The sequence below is a fragment of the Eumetopias jubatus genome, unplaced genomic scaffold (assembly GCF_037043125.1).
Source record: "Eumetopias jubatus isolate StellerSeaLion01/CBP00866 unplaced genomic scaffold, mEumJub1_p1.0 scaffold_2, whole genome shotgun sequence".
NCBI classification, from domain to species: domain Eukaryota; kingdom Metazoa; phylum Chordata; class Mammalia; order Carnivora; family Otariidae; genus Eumetopias; species Eumetopias jubatus.
The window spans coordinates 158,714,151-158,723,754 of NW_028274808.1; positions in this window are offsets into that span (position 1 = coordinate 158,714,151).

Consider the following 9,604-nt stretch of genomic DNA (forward strand, 5'->3'; position numbering starts at 1 on the left):
TTCACATTAGAGATTGTTCTCAATATATTTGTTAGTGATAAAAGCAGTCTATAAAACTGACTAATATGTTTTCAATAAAGATGTATATGCATTTTTACAGCATAGTAAATGGCACAAAATTTTAACAATGATCATCTATGAATGATGTATTTTTTTGGTGTTTTTAAGTTTTATTCTTTGAGTATTCTTGTATTTTCAAAAATATTTTAAAAACAGATGACTTTTTTAATCAGAAAAACATCTTTAGAGATTGCAGTTCTGCCTATGTTAATGTTTCTGAAAGATGAACTTTGCAGAATTTGGAAGACTAACATAGTAAATAAAGAGGAAAAGTTCCTAAGGGGAGCTTCCTCTTATATGACACCTGGCAAAGTTAAAAATGTTACTATCATAAGACACTTTAGTAGATGCTTATTGGTGCCCCCACCTCTAGCCCACCCGATTTCAGCTGTTAGCTCTGGCATGTTGACAGCATCCTACCTCCAGTGCCCACTCTGGTATTGGGATTTTGCAGATAAATGCCTTAGCCTCCCAATCTTTGGTGGGAGGTTTTTGAGGTATTCCTCAAAGAGTTCTATATTAGTTACCTGTTGCTGTGTGACAAATTGCCTTAAACTTGGTTTAAAATAATAAACATTTCTTATTTCATAATTTCTATAGGTCAGGAATCAGGGAGCAGCTTAGCTGGATGGTTCTGGTTCAGTCTTTCAGAAGGCTGCAATCAATGTGTCCGCCAAGGCTGCAGTCATCTGAGGCATGGGTCTGAAGGATTCACTTCCAACACACTCATGTTTGGCTGTTGGCAGGAGGCTTCACGTGGCCATATGGACCTATTCTTGGGGTTCCTCACCACATGGCTTCCCCCAGAGTGAGTGGTCTGAAAGAATAAGGGCCGTGCCCAAAATGGAAGCCATAACATTTTTTATGACCTAATCTCAGAAGTGACACACCATCACTTCTTTTTTTTTTTTTAAAGATTTTATTTATTTATTCATGAGAGACAGAGGGAGAGAGAGAGAGAGAAGCAGAGGGAGAAGCAGGCTCCCAAGGAGCAGGGAGCCCAATGCGGCACTCGATCCCAGGATCCCGGGATCACAACCTGAGCCGAAGGCAGATGCTTAACCATCTGAGCCACCCAGGCGCCCGACACACCATCCCTTCTATTTTTTGCTATTGGTTACTCAGACCAACCCTGGTAGAATCTGGGAAGACACACCCAGGGGTGACTACAAAGAGGTAGGTATCATCAGGGGCCATCTTGGAGGCTGGCTACCACAGGTCCCAACAGGACTGAGAGATCAATAGGTAATGCATTGCTGGGTTGTCTTTTTCTTCTTCCATGTCACCCTCCTCATTCCCTCCCTTCTGCTTCCTGAGATCATCCTCCCCCCTAAGCAAGACCCCCCAAAAACTGACCTAAACCTAAGTCTGACTCAGGTTCTCATTTCAGAGGGACCCCAAATAGGAGAAATCTCGGCCCATTATGCAAAATGTCGGTCAAGATCTTCCTTGAATTTTGTTAGTTTAGAAAAAAATGGCCTCACTTCAAATTTTTAACTTTTTATTTGGAAATAATTTAAAACATCAAGTTGCAGTAATGGTATAATGAGCCTCCATATATCTTCACCCAGATTCCAGAGTTTTTATGTTTTGCCACGTTTATCTTTATTCTGAAAGGCCTACATTTTAAACCCACGTCAAATATCAAGTGTCATTCATGCTTTGCTTTTATTCTATATTCAAAATATGATTTAATTTTCATTTATTTTGTGTCTTTCTCAGGGGAAGTCCCCTCATCTCCTTACATTTGTTTTTCTCATCTGAAATGTGAAGATAATAACATTTTCGGGTTAGGGTTGTTATAAGGGTTAAGTGAGCTAGTGCACACAAAACACTCAGCCCAGGATCTGGCACACAGTAGGCACTCAACAAATATTAACTTTTCATTCATTCATTTTTATTAACAAATATTTATTGAGAAAGTTGTTGCTATTGTTCTTGTTTTGCATCTTTGATAACTGATAAATAATTCAATCCCAGGAGGTAAGCACTGGTAATAAGAGTTAAAATTATAGTACGTTGACACAGATGAAATAAATTGCTATTGGAGTTTTGCTTCAAAATAATTTGCAGGAAGAATGGGTAGGGTTGTAGATGAAACAAGATTTTGAAGCTGGATGATGGGTACATAAGGTTTCATTATATTATCTTCTTTCTTGTATGTGTTTGAAATTTTCCATAATACAAAGTTAGAAAAAAAAAGTACAAAGACACAGACATACAAATCAAATTAACCACTCTCAAATACCTAGTGAACGTCACATTTTCTCAGAGTTGGGTCATTTAATTGGTTTGAAAAATAGTAAAATGAGACAATGAATCTTTGGCTTCTGACGGCCACAGAAGTTGGCTTCATATACCTGCACCATTAATTTGACAGCCAGTTTTCCACATTATTTTAGTATTGAGCTTTGGCACAAATTATGTCTAAGCATTTTACCCATAGGCTATGCCTGAATGGTAAATTGTTTATTTATATCAGGTTTATTTCATTACATAGGCATTTATAAATATGATTCTTAAATCTACTAATTAATTTAGGCCCTAATCAATGGAAACCCAAACATCTTCCATGCAATGAAGCTGGTATGGTTTAAATTTGTGTTATGGTGGCTGTATTCTGAGAGTCAAACAGCAAATTTTTTTTGAATTGTCATTTTGCTTTACTACTTGGATAAAAAGAAACAAATATAAACAAGAGAGAAGTTATAAACTTGAATAGTTTCCAAGTTAGATATCCCTGAGTATTTTTAGTGAACCTCTTGAACTCGGTATGAAAATGACTTTTTAGATGAACACACGTAGTGTTCCACTCTTCCCACCTTCTCCAAAATCTTGCTCCATTAATTATCTCCTCCCTAAACTGATTCTTCAGTCTCTCTCCATGTTCTTACTTATTGTGGTTGTGTGGACTAGTCTAGTCTGGTATTCCTTATCTTGAAATACAACAAGACTCTTCCCAGGCACCAAACTCTTGTTGATGTGCCAGAAGAGGACAAGAGTATGTGCTGTAGGTGTTAAGACATTGTGGACAGAGAAATCAGTGGCTGCTCAGTGTCCCAAGGGCAGAGGACATGAATTGTGGCACTGGTTCCTTCAAGCTGCTCCTCATAAGGCCATTTTTGGGCAGCTTGTTCCAGGGTAAATAAGAGCAGATAGGTGTTTCATAACATCACATGAGGCTCCCAAGCAACTCTGAATAGGCCAGCAAGTAAAGAATAAAATAACAAATTGCGCAAAGAAATATCAGCATAGGGTTCAATTTTTCCTCTTTAAGCCCAGAACCAGCTCTGGCCTCGACCTCCCTGATCTGCTCTGCCTAGCCCTGCTCATAGAAGGAGCTGCAAGTCTAACTTCATTCTTTCATCAGAAGAACATGAAAGTGATATTTTAAAAAAGCAATGGATTCTAAATGATGACTTTCACTGCTGATGACATCCTGGAAAAGGGGAATTTAAATTTTTTTCATCTCTGTCCTTACGTATTTGAACTCTTTGGAAGGACTCCATGGAAACAAATTCAGTTGGGTTTTAAGTGTGTATTCAGTGGTTACTAAGAAAGGTTAGTTTGAATCCCTGGGATGGTTCCTTATTTTCTTCCTCACAGTCGTTTTCCACAAGATGTTAACTTAGTTCTCCCTCTCTGTTCTCTGTTAACTATAGCTATGGCTTGCCAGAAATAAGTAATTCCAATATTCAAAGTCAGTCATATGGATTTAATGAAATTAGATATGACTGTAGTTTGGGATGGAAACCTGGTGCAGAATGCCATACATTTTCCTTTTTCTTGCTTTTTTCCATCTTACTGTACTAAATGGATTTGCTTCATTTAATCACCAGCTCTTAGAATCTAAATGTTCCTTATACATCAGAGTCGGGATTGATTCAGTACTGTATCATCTGCACATAGCATCTGGAACACCGTATGTGCCTAGCAAATATTTGCTGAATAGCTTTATCTGGGTCCATCTTCCCACTCAGTGCAGGAATATTTTCAACCATTTTCCTTCTGCTTGAACCTTTCTGGTTCCAGGAAGTCTCTTCCTTTCTCCTTCCTTCCCACCTCTACTCCCTCCTCTCTCAGGACATCTATGTTAAGTAAATGTGTGCTGGGCACTGTGTTGGGCTCTGGAATATTAACAGTGTAAATATGCTTCTTGCCCTCATGGAATTCACAGATGAGTAGGGAAGACAAATATTTTTTAAAAGATTTTATTTATTGGGGTATCTGGGTGGCTCAGTCATTAAGCGTCTGCCTTCGGCTCAGGTCATGATCCCAGGGTCCTGGGATCGAACCCTGCATCGGGCTCCCTTCTCCACGGGAGGCCTGCTTCTCCCTCTCCCACTCCCCCTGCTCGTGTTCCCTCTCTCGCTGTGTCACTCTCTTTCAAATAAATAAATAAAATCTATTTTTTAAGATTTTATTTATTTATTTGAGAGAGAACACAAGCAGGGGGGAGGGGCAGAGGGAGAGGGAGAAGCAGACTCCCCACTGAGCAGGGAGCCCGATGCGGGGTTTGATCCCAGCACCCTGAGGTCATGACCTGAGTCGAAGGCAGACGCTTAACCGACTGAGCCAACCAGGCGCCCAAGACAAACATTTATTAAAAGGTCAAGTGAGAAAAGTAAAGATAAATGCTAAGATGGAGAGCACAGAGGACAAAGTGGCCTCCTCCAGGAGGTCAGGAAGGATTCCATGAAGATGGGAGAATTGAGACCTGAAAGATATATGGCGGGTGGTTTGGTATAGAAAAGCAGGAAGACCACCCAGGCAGAAGAACCTGAATGTTCGAGACTGGGAGGTGGGGAGGACCTTATTGTGTACTGGGACTGAAAGAAGGCCAGTGTGGCTGCAGCCAGCTGAATAAGGGGGGAGCAGGGACAAGCTGGGGCTGGGCACCAACAGGAGGGCCTGCCACAAAAGGCCTTGTAAACTCTCCTAAGGAACTTGGACTTCTTCCTAAGAGCACTGGGAAACCATCCAGTGGTTTTTACAAGGGGGTGACATGATCAAGTTGGCATCCCTCTCAAGGCTACGTGTGTGTGTGTGTGTGTGTGTGTGTGTGTGTTACAAAGTTCTTCCCTCTACTGACTTAAAACTGCTTCCATATAACTTTGCCTCACTGGTCTTGGTTCTGTCTCTCTTCTGGAGCTCTCCAGAAACAAATCCGCTCCCTCTTCTCAGTGATGCCTTTTCAAACTGCAGTTCTGTTTCAGTGGCTTACTATCCTGATCACATTCTTCTTTATTTTCTATATTATCAATCTTCCTAATGAAATGGGGCTCATAGAGTTGAATACAGTCCTCCAGAAAGTTTTGGAGAATAATAAATACGTTTCTGTGATCAGGACACTATTCCAGAGATACATTCATCACCAACTGTTTCATATTAAGTTTGTAGTTTACCAAGCAACCCCAACCCTCAGCCTTTCAAGATGCAAAGCTTATAAATCAGAGTGTCTCTCTCACTCTGTTTTTGCTCCATTTTTTTAGTACAAATAAATACAGTAGCTCTGGGGTTCAGCTCTGACACTGCCATCAACTTGCTGTATAATCCTGGAAAGGTCACATAGTCTCTCCAGGCCTCTCTGCTTTACAGAGCAGAGAACTTCTCTCCCCAATCCTGATGTATTATTCTGGTGGTACAAACCCTGTTCCTGAATGAGGTCTTGGGCTGTATCCATCCTTCTCACTCAATCTCTCCAGAAGAGTGACTTAATCGGATAGGTGAGTTTGGAAGGAGAACATGGACACCCATAGCTCATGCCTTTCTATCTCCTTTTTCTTTGGGAGCAAGCTGGCCCACAGAAATGATGTGCCCTGGCCTGCTACCCTGTGCTAAAAGTTTTACAAGGAGTGTGAGTCCCCAGGGAGGCCTCAGCAGTCCAGTGGGGTTCTGTATTGGGAGGCCCACTTGCCTGCAGATTTAAGCCAGTTATTTCATCATGAACTTCAACAGTAATAAAATAACAGTTCTATCCCCAACTGCCTTATGTCATTGTTCTATTTCTCAGTTGGTTCAGATACAGTGCTATTTATTGGGCCCTCCCAAACAATGGGAAGATAACCAATGTTCATTTTCTAAAATTCCTTGTCTCTAAAAACAGGACTTTGCATTTATCCCATTAAATGTCTTTAGGTTGGTTCCAGCCTGTTCTTCACTACAGCCAAAATTAGCACTAATTGGTACCCAGTGGTCTGGAGGAGTTAACTCATGTCTTTAACCAATTAGCTAACTCCAACTAAGTGATGTTGACCCTGGAATACATTCAAGAGAAAGAAAGCAGTATGCTGAAACGTTGCCACAGCATTATTCTCAATGCCATATTACACTAATATGGAAGCTCTCATTAGTGAAAGACCATTTCTTTCGGAGGCTCAAAATCAGATATGTTCTGCATTTAATTCCACTCTGTTGTAACTAATGTCATAGAAGGTCATATGCTGCACATATGACACGTCCTCTGAAAAGTTTGTCCATGGTGCTTGTCATGCAATAAATGCAGAACTAATCCTATACATTGGTGATGATGGTGTGTCAAATTGTTAGTAACAGTAGTTTACATTTGCCAACTGCTTTATGTGATTCAAAGAAGTCTCAGGTACAGTATCTCACTCGGGTTTGCCAGCAGCCCTGTGGAAGAAACAGGGTAAGAAGTATTGTCTTCATTTAACAAATGAGGAAACTGGCTCAGAAGCGTTAATAATGGGGTGCCTGGGTGGCTCAGTCGTTAAGCGTCTGCCTTTGGCTCAGGTCATGATCCCAGGGTTCTGGGATCGAGTCCCATATCAGGCTCCCTGCTCTGCAGGAAGCCTGCTTCTCCCTCTTCCACTCCCCCTGCTTGTGTTCCTGCTCTCGTGCTCTCTCTCTCTCCCTCTCTGTCAAATAAATAAATAAAATCTTAAAAAAAAAAAAAAAAGAAGGGTTAATAATGTGTCCTAAACCACACGGTATATTTAGTAATGGAACCAGAACACAGGCCTGAAAATATTGTCTAAAATTGTCTAAAATTTCCTCTGATTCCCTGGCCGCTCCAATTATGTATTATCTTCCAGCCTGAATGGGTTCTTATTTATGACCCTGATACAGATGTGAATATCACACATTCATCACTAGACTCAGTGCTCCTAGTAAATTGTCTCTTCATATTGTTCACTGATGTCCATAACACAGGGCTTATGGGCATTAGATCCCAGCTTCGCCAGGTCAGGGGCCAAGTGCATGCTAATGCTGTTCTTTCAGCATGACATTTAATGTGGAATAGCAAAACCATATCTGATTTTTTTTTAAGAGAATGGAGAATGTATTTGATATCCACCTTCTCTTTTTTCTCTCTTTACTTGGTTTTATAGATACAATATTAATGCATAGTAGGAATGGCTCTAAGACCGTAGGTATTAGACTATGAGCTTTCATTCCTGGCTCTACCGATTGCTGTTTGGTTTAGGGCAAATTACTTAATCAACTTGCCTTATTTTGGGTTCTCCTGAAAGCAGAGCCTGAAATAAGAACTTGGGTGAAGACAATTTACTTCAGAAGTGATCCCAGGAAGCAAAGGTAGGAAAATTGAGATTTGGTAAGGAGAAAAAATATGAGATAATTAATATACGAGAGGTATATTAATGATTTGGTTGCTGTTGTGGGCAAATGAGACTTACTTGTGCTCGGGACCTTCTGAGGACCTGTGTAAGAACTGTCTCATTACAAGATGGGGATACTGGTGCATTTACCTACTGATTCCTGCCCCCATTGGTTGCGAGTAGACCCTAAGGTCATTGTCTTGACCCCTCCTCCTTCTAGATTGCTGGGTGGCTGAGCCGCTTCTCAAGGCTTCAAAGAAGCTCCTGAGGCAGCAAAGCAGAGAAATGCTGAGGCCCAGAACTGATGTGGGACCTTGCCAACATGCATGCAACAATGCATCCAAAATGCACTGAAATCAAGCATACCAGGACATGTAGCATGGTCCTTCACAAGCATCTGCTATAATCCACAGGTCTTGGTTATTGCATCTGTGATAAGGGTTTGCAAGATACTTCTTCACAGAGTGATAATGATGTTTAAATGAGATAGTGAACAGTTCCTGGCAAACTTGATATACTTGTTAAATATTAGTGATAATGATGATGGGGATAAGTTTTTTATCTTATCCAAAATCCATAGTAATTCCACCTGAAATTAAGGCCATAGGCAGTTCATATATTTGCCATTTCTGTGTGATTGTATTATTGGTTAGACTATAACTAATCTGAAATTGTTTAAAACTAGCTATATGCTATATTGTTGCATTGAAGATAATTTATAGTCTATTCTTTTAAGTTAAATAGTCACCAAAAAGTAAAAGTAGCAAATGATAATCCTGAATTTCTGTCACCATAAAATTAAAAGGAATACATTTATAGGAGTATGGGGTGTGTGTGTGGGTGTGTGTGTGTGCCTGCATATGTGTGTGCCCATATGCACACTTAATTTTAGTAATTCATGAAAGATTTAATCTATATGATCTTCATATTTCATAGGTCTTATATTTTGGATCCCTAGTTATGTTAGTCTGTAGTTTGGCATTTTCTTTTTTTTTCCTCCAACATTATTACAACAATATTGATTACATTCCCCATGCTGTATTTTTCATCCTACTGATTTATTTATTTTATAACTGGAAGTTTGGACCTCTTAATCCACTTACCATTTCTCCCATCTTCCCAACGCCCTCCCCTCTGGCAATCACCAGTTTGTTCTCTATATTATTGTTTTTGTTTTGTTTGTTCATTCGTTTTGTTTTTTTAGATTCCACATATAAGTGAAATCATACAGCATTTGTCTTTCTCTGCCTGGCTTACTTCATTTAGCATTATATTCTCTAGATCCATGCATGTTGTTGCAAATGGCAAGATCACATTCTTTTTTATGGCTGAATAATATTCCACTGTGTGTGTGTGTGTGTGTGTGTGTGTGTGTGTGTGTGTGTGTGTGTGTGTATACACCACATCGTCTTTATGCATTCATCTGTAGGTTTTGACACTTGCATTGCTTCCATATCTTGACTATTGTATACAATGCTTTCCGTAGGGATACATATGTGTTTTTGAATTAGTGTTTTCATTTTCTTTGGATAAATACCCAGTCCTGGAATTACTGGGTTGTATGGTAATTCTATTTTTAGGTTTTTGAGGAACCTCCACACTGTTTTCCACAGGGGCTGCACCAGTTCACATTCCTACCAACAGTGCATGAAGTGTTCCCTTTTCTCCACATCCTCACCAACACTTGTTATTTCTTGTCTTTTTCGTATTTGCCTTTCTGACAGATATGAGGTGATATCTCATTGTGGTTTTGATTTGCATTTCCCTGGGGATGAGTAATGTTGAGCGCTTTTCACTTGTCTGTTGGCCATCTGTATGTCTTCTCTAGAAAAATGTCTATTCAGGTCCTCTGCCTCTTTTTAGACTGGTTTGTGTGTATGTGTTGAGTTGAGGAGCCTGATGTGGGGCTCGATCTCAGGACCCTGGTATCATGACCTGAGCCAAAGGCAGACACTTAACAACTG